Source organism: Lissotriton helveticus, chromosome 4_1 (genome assembly GCF_964261635.1).
Source record: "Lissotriton helveticus chromosome 4_1, aLisHel1.1, whole genome shotgun sequence".
Classification (NCBI taxonomy): domain Eukaryota; kingdom Metazoa; phylum Chordata; class Amphibia; order Caudata; family Salamandridae; genus Lissotriton; species Lissotriton helveticus.
This window is the reverse complement of record NC_136063.1, coordinates 1409941860-1409959602: the sequence shown is the minus strand read 5'-3', so window position 1 is coordinate 1409959602 and position 17743 is coordinate 1409941860.

The window sequence follows — 17743 nt, the reverse complement described above, 5'->3', positions numbered from 1 at the left end:
AGAACCTCTTGAGTTGTAAACTGGTGTAAATATTATTTGTACCAGTTTCTTTTTATTCATTGATTTCAACTTGCTTTCACTTTTATTTTGCATAGTTTTAATGATAATTTGTTTGTCTTCTCCAGTCTTTGTAATTGTTAAATCCTCTTGGTTACTATGGTAATCTCCAGTATACCTCTTTTTGCTTGTTATTTCGGTACCGGTTGCGGTGTCTTCTGGTTGATTTCCCATACCAGGTCGGTAATCTTCCCTTTGGATGGAGTTTGTAGGATCATTCAAGAAGTTGGTTTTTTCATGACAAACTGTTCTCCGTATCCCTAGGCCTGAGCGTTTTTTTCTTCCATTTAATGAGGTGTTAGGCTCAACTTCAAGTGGCACCTTTTGAGTATCATTAGAGTCACTATGAATATTACAAGGATGATTCCAGGCTATACATCCATTTCCATTATGAGTATTACTTAACATTGGTTCCTGAGATCCGTTCCGATTACTTTGTATTTGGATTTTCTTCCCAGGGGGTAAATTTCCACCGATTATTTTGGCCACATTATCATTCGGTTTGGTTTCAGTGGCGGTATTTAGCTTGTTTTCAGTCTGATTATCGGTCTGTTTCTTGAAGATATCGTAATATTTTCCACCTTTTACGCTCTTGCCCACGGTATCATGCTGGATCTCCTCCCTCTCAGTATTTATCAGAGGTGGTACTTCTTCGATTAAGTCTTCCGGATCAGAATCCTGGGATTCTTCTGACGGAGGGTATACATTTACAGTGTTTTGATTTCTTAGCTTATTTCTGGCCTTACGGATTTTTTTCCTTTGTCTCTTTGAGAGTTTGTATCCTTGGCAATTGATTTTATCTTTTTCTGTAATTGTGTGTCCAACGAGTTTTTGCGTGCGTGCAGGTGGTGTTTCGGTATCCACTTCTGCCCTACCGTTTTTCCTTGAAGTTTTGGTATATTTACCTCTTCAGATTTTGTTTTTTTTGTTGTTTGAATATTGTTATGATCTTCAGCGGGCTGTGTGGTTTGACCAACGCCGACTATTTTGCCTGTGTTTTTAATAAGAATTAAATGTAAATGTACAGGAATTTATATAGCGCAAATCACCAAGCGGTTTCTAAGCGCTTGCTTAGGGAACCCGTCCTGGTATTCCCCTGTGAGATAACCCCGGCAGGGTATCCGCAAGGTGAAAGCCAGGCATCCCGCCGCAAGGGGCCGTTGTGGAGATTAAGCAAGCTATTGCCCAGAGTCGCAGAGTGTGAACCCATGAATCGATTAGTCACCGGAGCGAGAATTGTCACGTCCATGGACATTTTTGGACTCAAGACCCCGCCGAGCCGGGAATTGAACCCTGGTCCCGGGCTTACCTCTGCTTCCAGGTCTGCCTCCTCTAACCAGTGAGCCACACTTCTCCACATCTTTTACATCTTCCAATATGGTATTTACTACCTCGGGTATGGTTGAAAGTTTGTTCATGATTGGTTCACAGGGACAATCCGAGTAAATTGTTGCTGCATGTTCTTGGGCTTTAATTATTAAGCAGTTTAACGCCGACAACTTTATGTCTATTCCAGAAACTGCATTAGCCATTACTCCGAGTATATCAATTTGTGTATCCATTTTGCTTGACTGATATGTCAGTGCTTCTAGTATTAGTGTAGAAGTTTGATAGAATATGTCCCAAGTGGTTCCCAAATCTCTTTTATCCTTTATCCCACTTGAGGGGTTAGAATCTTTGATTGGACAAGACACGTCCTGATCTTTCAATGTTACACGGTTTTGCTCACTTTCCCTGTGAGTTAAGTTATTGCTTTCAAGACTTTTTGTCGGTGTAGATTCTACTGCGTGTTTTTTTGCTATATCCAAATCGTTGCTTCCTGATTCAAACATTTTCCGTTTTTTGGTTTTACCAACTTCGGCCTCCGCTGGTGGTTGTAATAACGTTTCCCCTACAGAATTTCTATGCTCCCATTCAAGCTTGTTTGATTGTGAAGAATCTACTGCCAGAGCCATTGTGTTGTCGGTGACCTTATTGCTTGTTTCATGAAATTTCATCTTAGTTGTAATATTCACATTAATTTCTAATGGGATTGGCTTTTCCTAATCTATGGGTTGTTGACACATAGAAGTAGTTAGTATTGACTCTTCAATCTCTCTTTTAGCCATACCTGGAGTCTCTATATCATTTAGCAGTGATTCATGCATTGTAGTATGATATATTAGCTCTTTGCCTAAGTTCCATGTCTCACTTTCTCCACTCTTAGGTTCCATTTCTTTGATTACAATATTTCCATTCACTGAAGCTTCTATAGGTCCTTCACCCCCACCGTGATTAGACCAGGTCTTGCTCATAGACCCCTCTCCACTTCCACACTTGCTGTCTTCCCTTTGATCTCTCATGATGAGATGCATATGTTATGAAATAGAGTTGAATCAGGTTCCCCTGTAGATCCTCTTAAATTTGAGCAATTTCTAAAATCTTTGCCTTTACTCCTTACACCTCTGTGTCAGTTGATCAATCTGTCTCGGTCCACAGCGGCTGTCCCTAGGGCTTGTAAACAGGTCATGGTGGTTTCTTTGTTAAAAAAACCCTCATTGGGCGGCACCAAACTGGAGAATTTTCGTCCCATCTCTCTCCTGCCATGGGTGTCCAAGATCACCGAGGCTCACATTAAATCCATTCTGACAGGACACTTGAAAAACAACAACATCCTTGACTCCTCTCAGAATGGTTTCCTCCCGGGTCACAGCACGAAGACGGGCTTCTAGCCATAACTGAACATCTGAGGGAGGCCTTAGTTGCCGGACGCACTTTGGCGCTGATACTACTAGACCTCAGCACTGCGTACGACATGGTGTAACATCAGATCCTGCTGCAACAGTTGGAGGAGGCGGGAATTGAGGGCCTGGCCCTGGGCTGGTTCACCTCTTTTCTCTTTAAGAGAACCTTCCAGGTGACGACTCCTCCCTTTTGCTCCCGGATACATGCTATTAAACAACGGGTTCCTCTGGGCTCAGCATTGACCCCAACGCTATTTAACTTGTATGTCCAACTCTTAGCAGCAGTGGCCAGGAGCAGAGTTCTAGCGGTGGTATCATATGCTGATGATACTCAGTTGGTAGTAGATCTCTCTGATGACTCTACCCAGGATACTCCTAAGTTTAGGAGCGATCTTGCTGTTGTTGCGGAGTGGATGACTGCCAATTGTCTCCAGCTCAATGTTAGTAAATCTGAGATTTTGCTAGCAGGGAGAGATCCTGAGCTGTGGCGTGAGAGCTGGTGGCCGGCAACTCTGGGCTGTGCTCCCGCACCCAAACAGGTAGTTAAAAACCTGAGTGTATGGGTTGACTCGACCCTCAGCTTTCAGGTCCAAACTAAAAAAGTCGTGGGGCTTGCTTTGGACTCTTGCAAGGGCTAAAACCGCTGTTGGGGTTTTTTGATCCCAAAGTCAGACAAGTCATTATTCACTCTACCTGGGGGTCAATAAGGCCGGAATCCTCCACCTGCAGAGGGTTCAAAATGTGGCTGTTAGAACTCTTCTAGGCCTCCCTAGGATTTGCCCAACGACCAACACCATCCGTCGACTACTTTGGTTGCCGGTGGCAAGGCACATCGAGTTCAAGTCCCTCTGCATTGCCCTCAAAATCATGAACTCCTCCTCCCCAGATATCTTGGTGAACTTGCTCTCACTCTACTCCATTACTCGCCTACTTCGTTCTAGGGGCAGGCATCTGGTGGTTGTCCCTCGGGTAAGGAGGGTGCCTGCAGGAGGGCGCTCCTCCCGCACCCTGGTTGCAAAACTGTGGAATTCCCTTCCTGCGCACATCCACAGCATTGACAACTATCTGGCATTCCGCAAGACCATTAAAACTTACCTTATCACTTTGCTTTAGGTCTTGCCTTTGTTAGTAGCTCCCCATCTTCCATCTGTTAGCGCTGGGCCGCCCCTTTCCTGGGGCAGCTGTGTGCTATACAAAACATGTAACATAACATAACATTCCATAACATATGCCTCTTCACTGTGTTGCATTCTGTACCTCCAACACCACAAGCCTTTATTGCAAATTATGTGCCAAATGTAGTAATTGCATAATTAGTCAAAAAGAGGTATTCAGTTCCTATCTACCAGGAGGAGAAGAGGGCAAATTGTGTACCCAGTAACTAAAGACTGATAAAGAGGGATTTAGGATTTACTGGGTGTACAGTTTGGCGCCATTCAATCAATCAATCAACCAATAATTACTATATTCGATTTTGTAATATAATCATACAAGTGATGTGATAAAAGGTCCAACATAATTGTACCTTATAAAAAAGACAAAAAATGGCATAGTATACTAATATAAAAGTAATCAAAGGCCACTTATCCCCAAGATCATTCTCTATCGTGCAGCACTATAAATTTCCCTAAGTAACTTTGACACATTAAAACAAACTTTATGTGTGGATAAAAGTTGTACATATAAAAAAGCAGGTCTAGCCTGGTAAAAATCCAAGGATATAAAAAGAGGTTTTAAGAACTTATGCTGAAGAGATTTAAGGGCATATCAAAACAATCTGTAAAGTGTTGTATTTAGAAAACAAATCACACATGCATGTGGGTGGTTCTGAATGCTTAAACCAGAAACCCTCTGGATAGATCAACTGATGGAATAAACCCAACCTAAAATAGGGCAACAAATGACATTGGTGAATAGGCTTTTCAAGGAGGAGATATGGCTCTATATTAGGAACTGCATATCTTCGAAATAATGGCTTATCCAGAGCTGAGGCTTCCTTCTCAACAGCCACTATATGGTGAAATTCCTCTATTAACCAAACAGTGTCTTGTTTAATAATTCCCTGGGGGTTTGTGAATAGCTCTGGTCTTCCAATGGTTTTAAAATTCTCGTTAACGTAGACCAGCCAAAGAATATTGGACATATTATCCAACTACATAAAATCATAGATAACTAATCTATTAATAGTTATTTCTTCCTTTAGACAAACGGCACACCACAATAAAAGAGGCCACAGCCAGATGTAATCTACGATGGATCTCATTCTTAACTCTTCATGCGGAATCTCAGTGGGGATACATTGCCAAACCCCCAAGAGACCCCTTAAAATTGTATTCTCTGCCACCTCAATTTAGTCTAAATTCACGTAGATGGGAATAGGAACACACTTAGCTTAATAGAACTCTAATATAGTTCTCAGGGGCTTTTGTCCCAAGCACGTAGAGAAGTCATCGACTCCAGCACATGCCCTCATAAGGGTCCCAATATTCTTTTTGTTATTTGGGGCTGCCATCAGAGCCTAGTCTATTAAAATTTCTAAATAAGTAAAGTTTTCGACCTTGCTTAAAATCTGACCTTGGACAGAGAACGTGGCACTTTTTTGTTTTTTGGACCCAAAACCATAACATTAGACTTATTTAGATTAGTGAGTAAATTCAGACTTCCCCTAAAACCCACATAAGGATCTGAAAGCCACTTCAAACTTCTAGCAGTATGGGCAATTAACATGGCGTCATCTGCTTAAAGGAGAGCCAGGAGCAATCTGCTACCGACTCTTGAGACATCAATGCCCGGCTCAATGAGTGCATTCTCCAAGCGATTAAGATACATAATAAACAGGAAGGGGGCAAGATGCAGCCGTGATGGATCCCCCTGCTAAGAGTGCAGTGCTTGGTGCAGTCTCCATTTCTGCCATAGCAGACTGATGCTGTTAGCCCACAGTCATGGTCCCTAAGGAAATTAACCACATTTTGTTCCACCCCCATGGAACTCAGCTCTGCCCAGAGCTTCCCTCTGTTGACCTAACCAAAGGCAGAGCTGAGGTCCATGAAGGCAAGATGAAGGGACTTTTTTGATAAAGGGAATTTTTTTGGCCTGGGCACATTTATTAATGACAAGATGGAGATAAGGATTCTACTCCACCGTACCCCGCCCTGAGAGAAACCCATATTGGGCATTGGACAGTAATTTACCTGCCTCTGCCCAATGAGTTAGCATTTTTGTTAAAACCCTGCCTAAAATCTTAATCTGAACCTCAATCAGGGAAATAGGCCTGTAACAAGAGGGATCATTCCTATTTCCCTCCTTGAACACAGGTACAATATCCGAGTAAATACAGTGTAAGAAGAGGTGCCCAGAGATCCACAGAGGACTTAAACAAGTCCCCGGGAACACCATTAGCCCCAGGAGCCTTTCCCACAGGCAGGGATAAGACAGCATCTCTAACTTCCTCCCAATACACTATCAGCTTCCCACCCTGCACAGGGAAAGAAAATGAGAGGAGAGAATCGTCCATCTAATATATGGTTGAAAAGTGGTCCTCCCAAACAAAGGCAGGGACTTGATCGGCTAAATCTGCCATTCTATCCACCTTAAAGAAAGGGTAGTTGACTACCTTGAAAACAAAATTGTGTCTTTCTGAGCACTTCCCAGGAGTAGGTCCTCCCAAATCTCTTTTTTAGTTCCATTTTCTAAGTTTTACTGAGGTTTTATACATGGTCTTGGACTCTCTTACCTCCCCCTGTCCTGCAGTTGTTTTTTCAGCATAGACAAAAGAACCTTACAAGCATTTGTATAGCTTTTATCAAACCAGCAACAAGGCATCTGAAAAAAGGTCCTTGCCAACCTAGAAACAGCATTGTTAATGTGAGGGCAGATCTTATCATTCACCAACAGAATGCAATGCTGGGAGGCACCTAACATTCAGATAGGTCTGAAACTCCCAAAGGGCAGGATGTTACTAGCTTGGTGCTAAATGTCTCAGGTCTAATATTGCACCACTTCAGTCTTCATCCCTGATCCATTGATCTAACATGAATTTTAAGATGTTGGAGGGATTCTTCCAATTTGGATTCCCAATGAAAACTGGCGACAAGAGGGTTGTGATCACTGGAATGGTCCAATCCACTGAAAAGGAATTAAGGAATGAGAACAAACCCCCAGAATCATAGATGCAATCAATATGAGATCCACAACCATTGCTTGAGAAAGTGGGGGCAATGTTGCCAACAAGCAGGCTCTCTAGACTCATGAGACTAGTGAGATTAACTAAATGATAATTGGCCAAAAGCTCCTTCATCACTTGTGAAGTGTGCTTGAGATGGACTTGAGCCTGAAAGTCACCCGCCCCTTGATCACCTCCGTCATAAAGATAGCAACCTCTGCAAGGGGGAGATTAAAATCCCCAAGGATCATCAGAACAGTGTGGGTACTAGAATGACAAGAAAAAAAAGAATGGAGGAAAGTGCTAAGTGAAACCAACACGTCCTCAATCTCAGACCCACGAATCGCATTATAAACATTCATACACAAGATCCTTGAATTGTTGTTAAAGGAGAGCAAAAGACCAAGAATATGGGTAGAGCAACCCTCAATTGCATCCACTTTATAGGTCAGATCTAATTTCACAAGGGTCACAAGGCCCCCACTTTCCCACTGGACGATGGCAAGCCATTGATTGAGAAAGAGGCATAGCCTTACAAGTAAAATGCATTTGTATCCCAGTTCACCTGAAAAGATATAATATCATAAGTGGCTAAGGTCTTTAACCATTCAAAGTCATCACATTTCTCCCTCAGACCTGCAATATTCCAGGACATAACTTGGAAAACTCAGGGGAGGACACATCATCAGCGATACTAAGATTAAGATCCCTCCCCAATCAATCTTGGTCGTTCAAAATGCATAAGGGTTCGAATGGATTTGATAGAACATAGTTCGAGCCAGGGTTCTCAACATGACTTCTAACAGGGGCCTTTGAGACACCACAAGGAGGGACCTCCTTAAAGGGCAGACCCATGAACATTGGTCTATAAATATAACCTAAGTGTAAAATTGTGATGCCATAGGGAATTGTTGGATCAAACCTGAGTCTCGATAGCAAATAACCAGCCCTGAAGCTTTTGCAAATGTTACCTACAATGCTGTTACAGCCAAATGATTTGGGGATATTACCTATCCATCCCACCTGATGCACAATGATTGTTTTCATCATATAATTTAGGTCTAATGTCTGGGGAAACTATCCCTGCAAGCCAATGTACAAACTTATTTTTAAGTTGCGGAAAATCCTCCCTGGGTGGATTGTGAAGCAAGTGGGGCATTGGACAAGACCACAACATAAGGGGAACAAGTTGGTGGGAGATGCAGAATGGTGAGGGAGATGGTACAAATTGGTGAGGCCCCCCTATGGGGTTTTTGGGATGGACAAGAAGACATCTGTACAGGTTAAGTACACACGTGGCCAACTGGACCCACTCACTGGGATAACATTAATGACACTCCCTGAGTGAGACACTTGGGCCCAAACAGTGTTGGCTGGTGAGTTGTGTATAATACTTCTTACAACTGTGGCAGTGCTCACATTGGCTGCCTGAGCTGTTGTGCCTATTGAGGTAAGGGGATTCTGACAAGAGCTCGGAAGTATTGCTGCAGGAGACTCATTTACCTGTGCAATAATAGTTGGAGTTTTTGGAATAAGGGGGTTCTACTCAGGATAATTTCAAACTGGTCTCTGAGGGACACAATAGAGCTTACCACAGTTCCCACCTTGTCTTCCAGTGTGGTATGTCTGAGGGTTATATTATCTAGTGCAGCTAAGATTTTTACTTCCATGGAATAAGTGCATTATGCGTGAAGTGCTCATCTACTGTGGTCACCTGACCCATCTTAGATTTCCTTGTGGTGATTGTACTAGGGCGCAAAGTAAGCAGGGGCACTTCCCTGTTCCTTCTACCCTTAGAACTGGGACCACATGTTATAGCACTAGCACTAAGCTCTGATCCCTGGCAGAACTGGTCAGAGATAGCCTCTAAACAGAGAGACAATTTGAACATAAACAGCACCTTGATCCTGAGAAAACAGATCCTAAAACTAAAGGCCAACTGACAACTTGAAAGAACAAGCAAGAAGGGTGGCCCAGGCCAGCCTCTTCCAGACTATGACGGGCTAAGACAGGTCCGTCTTGGCCCGGTCTTCACATGGGTGCATGCCTTGACACGCCCTGCATACGTCCTGTGTTGTGGGCTGATGATAGCGCTTTTAGCATGGTGCTGTTAGTCGCCACCCCTCTGAGCGCATGGTGGGCTGGGGGACTGTGTCCCACCCCAGCCAATCAGACATACAACTGCGGGCGAAGCAATAGACAGGGGAAATGCAAACTTGAAGAACCCGCACTGTGGGCTGGCGAGAGTGCTTTTAGATCAGTGCTGATAGTCCCCACCCTTCTGGGTGCACAGTAAGTTGGCGGACTGAGGCTCACCCCAGCCGATCAGGCAAGCAATTTGTGGGTGAAGCAATGGGCAGGGAAATTGCAACTTGAAGAACCCATGCTGCAGGCTGAGTGGAGAGCTTTTAGCGATGGGTCGATAGTGCCTGTCCCTCTGGGTGCAATGTGGGTTGGAGGACCAAAGCTTTTTTTCTCTTTCTAACTGCACATGGTAAGAGGAAAAAACGAGGAGAAATAAAGTTATTTCTCCTCGTTGCTCCTCCCCTGGGAAGGCGAATGGTTTTTGCTCATCCTCAGGTTTACATAGTTTTATGAATTTGGAGAAGCATCAAAATCCATGGGTGTTGTGTGGGAACACCTACTGCAACGCCCATGAAACGCCTTCCAGCGCGGAGCACAGCAAACCGTCGATTTGCGCTACTTAGCGCTAACCCATATCTATGAAACCATTCAAAGCCACGCAAAGTGGCTTTGCATGATCTCATAAATATGTGGTGTACAATTGGGGGGGTTTACCCAGACGAAGTCAAGGGGACCTGGGTTGGTTAGTAATATGAGGAAGGGGTCCCAATGAGATAGAGAACACAAAGTAAAACTGAATAAAGACAACAATCACGTGGACATGAAATTTAACCGCATTGTTTTAATCACAATGGGTATAACATAATTAATCACAACAATAGTCAAATAATTCGTGAAAAGGTGGAGCAAAGCCCCGAAAGGAGGGAAAAGGGGGGGAGCGTGATGTTGTGAGGATACAGTGATAGGGAAGGGTTGGTAAGTGACAGAATAATCAGTATTTCCAACTGAATACTTTTGATGGTTACAAACTATGTACAAAGCAAAACTGAAAATAATCCACTTTAAAATCAAGACAAATCGTACTCCAAACAGTACAGTGTATGAACAGTTGGGGCGTGGAGTCGATGATTAGGACGGGTAGTTGTCGACGTTTCGACCCTCTGTTAAGCAGGAATACTTTTATCCTTGCAACGGGGTCTTCTTCAGGACAGGACAATAGGGGCAGACCACCTAATTAATGTATACAAATACTGGCATTATTTGAAATTATTTGACAGGTGGAAATAAATCCCCATCATTAGATGAGAAAAGCACAGGGATCTATTGAATATAGGAAAGGGAAAACATGCATAATTATACCATTGGTATGGATTAGCTCCACCGTGGTTGGACTATGATTCAAAAAGAGCGCTAGGAGAGTCAGTGATCCGCCACCAGAGGGTGTAAGATTGGCACGGAGTGTCTGACAGGGTATAGCAAGTCCAAAAAATTATCGTGTGGGAGTTTAATCGTAATTCGCCACACTGTGATTGATGGGAATTGGTTCTTGGAGGGTGCGCAAGAGACTAGTGACCCGTCACCCAAAGGTTGTGTGCTGTGCACATGATGTCTGACAGGGAATACGGTTGGATACATGACATTACCTTTGTGGAGTCACTTTTTAAAAAACTTTAAGATCGAGGTGTAGGGCGCTCGGGAAAAACTTAAGTTAAGGGTAAGTTTTTCCCGAGCGCCCTACACCTCGATCTTAAAGTTTTTTAAAACGTGTGTCAGCCATACACTCTAACGATAATATATCGGCCCCTTCTTAGGAACGTCAACCCGATGTCCTAGACTGACACTATACCTTATAGTAACTCGATGTCCTAGACTGGCATTATACCTCAAAGTGACTCCACAAAGGTAATGTCATGTATCCAACCGTATTCCCTGTCAGACATCATGTGCACAGCACACAACCTTTGGGTGACGGGTCACTAGTCTCTTGCGCACCCTCCAAGAACCAATTCCCATCAATCACAGTGTGGCGAATTACGATTAAACTCCCACACGATAATTTTTTGGACTTGCTATACCCTGTCAGACACTCCGTGCCAATCTTACACCCTCTGGTGGCGGATCACTGACTCTCCTAGCGCTCTTTTTGAATCATAGTCCAACCACGGTGGAGCTAATCCATACCAATGGTATAATTATGCATGTTTTCCCTTTCCTATATTCAATAGATCCCTGTGCTTTTCTCATCTAATGATGGTGATTTATTTCCACCTGTCAAATAATTTCAAATAATGCCAGTATTTGTATACATTAATTAGGTGGTCTGCCCCTATTCTCCTGTCCTGAAGAAGACCCCGTTGCAAGGATAAAAGTATTCCTGCTTAACAGAGGGTCGAAACGTCGACAACTACCCGTCCTAATCATCGACTCCACGCCCCAACTGTTCATACACTGTACTGTTTGGAGTACGATTTGTCTTGATTTTAAAGTGGATTATTTTCAGTTTTGCTTTGTACATAGTTTGTAACCATCAAAAGTATTCAGTTGGAAATATTGATTATTCTGTCACTTACCAACCCTTCCCTATCACTGTATCCTCACAACATCACGCTCCCCCCCTTTTCCCTCCTTTCGGGGCTTTGCTCCACCTTTTCACGAATTATTTGACTATTGTTGTGATTAATTATGTTTTACCCATTGTGATTAAAACAATGCGGTTAAATTTCATGTCCACGTGATTGTTGTCTTTATTCAGTTTTACTTTGTGTTCTCTATCTCATTGGGACCCCTTCCTCATATTACTCATAAATATGTGGGCATATTTACAAGATAATGATGCAGCACGGCATTGCAAGTCATCTTGCTGTGCCGAACTGAGTGATTAGGAAAGCACAGGGATGCATCGTATTTACAATACAATGCATTCCTGTGCGTTCCTCTGCACTGGCACACAATAGGCTACATAACGCGGCCGTAGGCACCCCAGCACCACAGTGCAAGGGTGCCTATGTTGGAGGGATGATTGTTTTTATGCAGGAATGGACACCTTCCTGCAAAAAAACAATCATCGATGGTGTTTCTACATACTATGTCTGCTGCAGAATGAAGCACACATAGAAAGATGAAACAAGCATTTACAATGCAACGGTTTCGCCTTTGTAAAAGTTTGAGCTATTGGCATTGTAAATGACAAATTTTGTATTTATGTGTTGGTTTTGAAAGCAGATAAATAAATGGCATTGTCATTTACAATGCCAATATCTTAATCTCACAAATGCGAGACCTATTGCATTTGCACACACAGACAGAGCACCACACACAGACAGAGCAACACACACACACAGACAGAGCAACACACACACACAGACAGAGCAACACACACACAGACAGACATTTACAATGCAACGGTTTCGCCTTTGTAAAAGTTTGAGCTATTGGCATTGTAAATGACAAATTCTGTATTTATGTGTTGGTTTTGAAAGCAGATAAATAAATGGCATTGTCATTTACAATGCCAATAGCTTAATCTCTCACAAATGCGAGACCTATTGCATTTGCACACACACACAGAGCCACACCCAGAGACAGAGCCACAGACAAAGCCACACCCACAGACAAAGCAACACCCACACAGACAGAGCAACACACCCACACAGACAGAGCAACACACCCACACAGACAGAGCCACACACCCACACAGACAGAGCAACACAGACAGAGCAACACACACAGACAGAGCAACACACACAGACAGAGCAACACACACACACACAGCCGTCCGTAGGAGGGCATGTTTTGAGCCCCCGATCATCGCCCCTGTGCGCCCTCTGCAGACCTGCTACCTCGCTATGGGAGAGCCTCCCTGGGGTTAGAATGATTGTACCAGAGAGAGAGAGTTGAGTGCTCTGGTGGTTCACCGCTAGAGATCAGAGTAGTAAATGGTCCTTAGGATGAGTAAAGATGCCCTCCAGCCTCCACTTGAACGCAGGGGTGTATAGTTTGCGGGGTGACATGAAATACTTTACCGCAGGTAAGTGTTGTATGTTCTTCCTTGGCCAAAGTAGGGATGACGGCTACTGGGTTTTTAGCCAGACCCTTCAATACTTCGCCACTGCGCCTTTCTTGGTGGACCACCTCGCACCAGCACTGCTCTATGAGAAGTTATGTGTTAAGACTGGTTGCGGTCTACAAAAGCAGGTCTCTTAACCTTCCACTTTCTCAAGGCTCTTACCTTGGGGTCTTTCTCATAGTAGTACTGCTGGGTGCGGATCCACCTTCCTACCAGGTGATCGCGCACAGTGTGGGCACGGGCGAAGTAGTAGTCGCGGGGGTGGATACGTTGCGGTCTTCACCAAGGTGAAATGCAGGTGCCGGTTGAAGTTCTTCTTCAGGTCGGTCACATTCTCCACACCTGCCAGGCCGCGCACGCTGATTTGCTTGCGCTTCGCTTGGTCAGTCAGAGGCCGCAACATGGTGCTGGAGAGGGGAGGACACGGAGGCAGAGGTAAACTGACTGCGGCGGAGGCACTAAAAGCTGACAACCGAGACAGGGAGCGAAGGGGGTCTAAAGAATACCCCCGGCCCAGCAAGCCCTGTCCAATTACAGCACAGGCTGCTGCAGGCAGGAAACTCTAACCAATCAGCACTAAGCCCCGCCCACAACCACACGGGTCAGACACAGCCCTGCGAGCAGCAAGTCCAGACAAATAACAGACGTTCCTTGGACACTGCCCCGCCAATCATGGTCTAGCTTCACCGTAGGACTCCCTAACCAATGACAGCCCATTTTGAGTCCTACTGGAGACCAATGGAGGCTTCGCACGGAAAACAGTCAGGATATTACACAACAGAATACACATAAATCGCTGATGAGCACGACATTACAGCTTGCCCTATCTGGCTGCTCAAATGTGTGCTGCATCTAGACGGGGGTGCAATAATCAATAACAGTTGTGGTTAAGTGATATCAGCAAATACCCTCCGTCCCCCGCCCCACAACAGCTGCACTAATGAACACCGCGTCTGCCCCCGTTGTACCAGTGTCCACCCACCCTAATCACCACCGAGCCTCTTACAGCGGAAGCAGTGAACATCCAACGCACTCACAGCTGCACTAATGAACCAACACCCCCCCCACAACCAGTGACTTGCACAGCTGCATTACTGCTTATCCGCCGCGCACAGCTGCACCACCGACCCTGCCGTGTCCGTGTGAACTTGTGCATACGCTACGGGCCCCCGTCCACTCCCCTCGACAGCTGCACCGGAGACCCACTGCTGCTCCCCGGATGACCCTCATCCGACACGGTCACATTAGCACTGCACAATTATTCACAATTACCCAAGCTCCTATTGCACTGCAGCCATGAAGTGCCCCACAGTGCCCGTGCACCTAGACTGTTACCCCAGGGTCTCTGTGAGTCGATGACCGCACTCTGCAGCACTGGTGCCCATCCCGGCCTCTCCCACACCCGCACCGGTGAGTCCTTGCACCAGCCCATGCTCTCTGCACCAGCAGCTTTCCGGAGGGCGCGACCCTGCGCCTCTGCCAATGACAGCAGCCGTGCCCAGCCTGCCGCCTCCACAAGTGACCCGAACTTACATCTGCCAGCTGCATCAGACCCCACTACACATCTATCCAGCACTACAACACATGTGCAGCTGTGTCACCATTAAAGTGTTACAAAGCACCATAGACAACTGCACCAGCCATCGCATCCTGAAGGAGCCCCAGTCAGCACCCCCCAGCTATGCACCAGTGTTCTTCCACTGCACGACCCCCCATCTGTGCACTAGTGCACCAGCCATCGCACCCTGCAGGAGACCCAGCACCCCCAACAGCTGCACCAGTGTTCTTCATATGCACGACACCCCGTCTGTGCACTAGTGCACCAGCCATCGCACCCTGCAGGAGCCCCAGGCAGCACCCCCACCAGCTGCACCAGTGTTCTTTATATGCACGACACCCCATCTGTGCACTAGTGCACCAGCCATCGCACCCTGCAGGAGCCCCAGCACCCCCACAGCTGCACCAGTGTTCTTTAACTGCACGACACCCCATCTGTGCACTACTGTTCACGCAGAGTGCACCAGCTCTCCACAGCTGCACCAGTATTAATAAGCAACAGGCGCCAGTAACCCCATGGCTGCACCTCTGCCCTCGAGCCGACAATGGCTGCCTCTCCCGAGCTGCACGAGCTCACACACCGCTGCTCTGGTGCAACCAGCGTTGCACCAGTGACCCCAAAGGACTACATCAATACATCTTCAAATCTTTCTTTTCCACTATTCGCATCAGCAACCCCACTGCCTGCACCAGTCTCCTCCAAGGGCTGCACAAGCGATTCCCTAAAATGCACCAGCCTCTCCCGAGATGCACAAACATTGCTGCTCTAGTGCACCCCGGGTTGCATGAGCGCACCATAACTGCCCCGGTGATCACTCAAATGCACCAATGCACTCGCCAGTTCACCAGTGTCCCCAAAGAACCACACCGAGCTGCAGCACCTCACACTTTACTCCTCCAGTGCAGCCCCGTGGTTGCAAGGTCCAAGAACAGCACCAATCCTTCCTAAAAATGCACCAGCAAATGCAGAGCTAGGCACGCGCGGTCACCCGCAGGTGCTCTAGTGCACCCCGGGTTGCACCAGTGCACCATAACTGCAATAAGTGTTTCCTCAAGTGCACGAGCGCACCCGCAGCTGCATCAATGCACTCGGTGCTTCGTCAGTTCACCATTGCTGCACCAGCTTGCAGCGCCAATGTCCCCCAAGAACTACACCGATCTTCCCAAGACGTGTCACTGCACGCCGACCTGCGGCATCTCACACTTACCTGCACCAGTGGTTGCAAAGCCCAGCAAAAACTGCACCAAAGCTTCCCCAAAATGCACCAACATCTGGGCTGCACAAGCGCGCCCTGAGCTGCAGCAGTGCACGACAGCTGAACTAGTATCTCCACCAGTGTTTCCATGAATGCGTCAGTGTCGATCCACGCGAGACCAGTGCTCCCCGGGGTGCACTAGTGCACCATTGCAGCTCCAGTGCTTCAATGCACCAGCTCACCGACAGGGGTGGGAACGGACAGCGGGAGGGGGGGGCGGGAACGGGCACACATGGACAGCGGGAGGGGGGGTGGCGGGAACGGGCACACATGGACAGCGGGAGGGGGGTGGGAACGGGCACACATGCACAGCGGGAGGGGGGGCGGGAACGGGCACACATGGACAGCGGGGGGGCGGGAACGGGCACACATTGACAGCGGGATGGGGGGCGGGAACGGGCGCCCATGGACAGCGGGAGGGGGGGCGGGAACGGGCACACATGGACAGCGGGAGGGGGGTCGGTAACGGGCACACGGACAGAGGGAGGGGGGCAGGGGAAGACAGGACAGCAAGCACTCACCAAGGACGACTTCTTCCGGCGGAATGACCACAAAAAAAACTCCCCCCCCAAAAAAATAAACACGCCCACAGCCGCATGACGTAGAGAAAAGCCTAAAAATCCCCGGAATGCCCACGAATCTGCTCGCAGAATGACGAGCAGATCTCTCTTCCAATGGCTAGCCTCCATTTATGGAGCTTGCCAATGGAAAGAGAGGGAGGAACAAAGCCACATTACTGTTCTCATTAGATTTCGCCTGCGCGAAACGCTGCTTGCGCAGCTTTCGACAGGCGAAACCTAAAAACGAGGAGTATTAAAGGTATTTCTCCTCGTTGCACAACTTTAAGGCCTCTCCTGTGGAGGTGTTAGAATCTGACGCATTCCCAGGTGTATCAAACATTGTAAATATGGGAATGTATCAGAATCCATGGGTGTTGCGTGGGAACACCCACAGCAACACCCATGGCACACCCCTTTCACACAGAGTAATGCGTGAAAGGGGGCCATATTTACAAGCAGCCACGGTCCGTGCAGGTAACAGCGATGGGGCCGGGTTAGGGAGCATCATTCCGAGGGACGATGCAGAGGGAAAATTCATTATTCATTTAACTTTCCCTCAGCATCATCCCTCAAAATCCCCCCTTACCTGGCCCTACCGCCCCACCCCTCTTACCTGCACGGACCGTGGCTGTTTACAAGGCCATGAAAAGCCACGCAGGGTTGCTTTGCACCGCCTTGTAAATATGGGCTAGCACAGTGTGCCACCGGAGCACCAAAAAAGGTGATGCTCCAGTGGCGAAAGGGGCTTGTAAATATGCGCCCTGATTTTATAGGTTGCGCCGCTGGAGCGTCACAAAAAGTGACGCTCCGGTGGCGCCAGTGACTCATAAATGTGCCCCCTCGTAATTGGAAATAACATGCTAATGTTGCATGCCATTTTTTATTCTCATGTAGGCAGGTTCCAAAACCCAGCTGTTTGCTACGATTCCCGATAGGCATTAACGGGAGTTCCCGCCCAAATCCCAGATTCATGTGCCATTAGGAGTGACAGCATCAGTAGTCCGGTTGGGAAAACAGCTCCTTGATTTAAGGAAAAAGAAAATGCGTGTACAGTCAACGTTTACGAAGGAGATTAAATCAAATGATGTATTCAATAGTCCCAGCCGCGAGAGTTTATTATAGCGAAGGCGAGAAATGTACCTGACGGTACATTAACATTTCATAAATCAAAATATGAAAACATAAAATTGAAGAGAGTGTCACAGTCAGAAAGCACCAAGGCCCTGTTCATCAATTTTAAACAGGAAAGATTAGCAGCTTGAACTGCATAACATTTT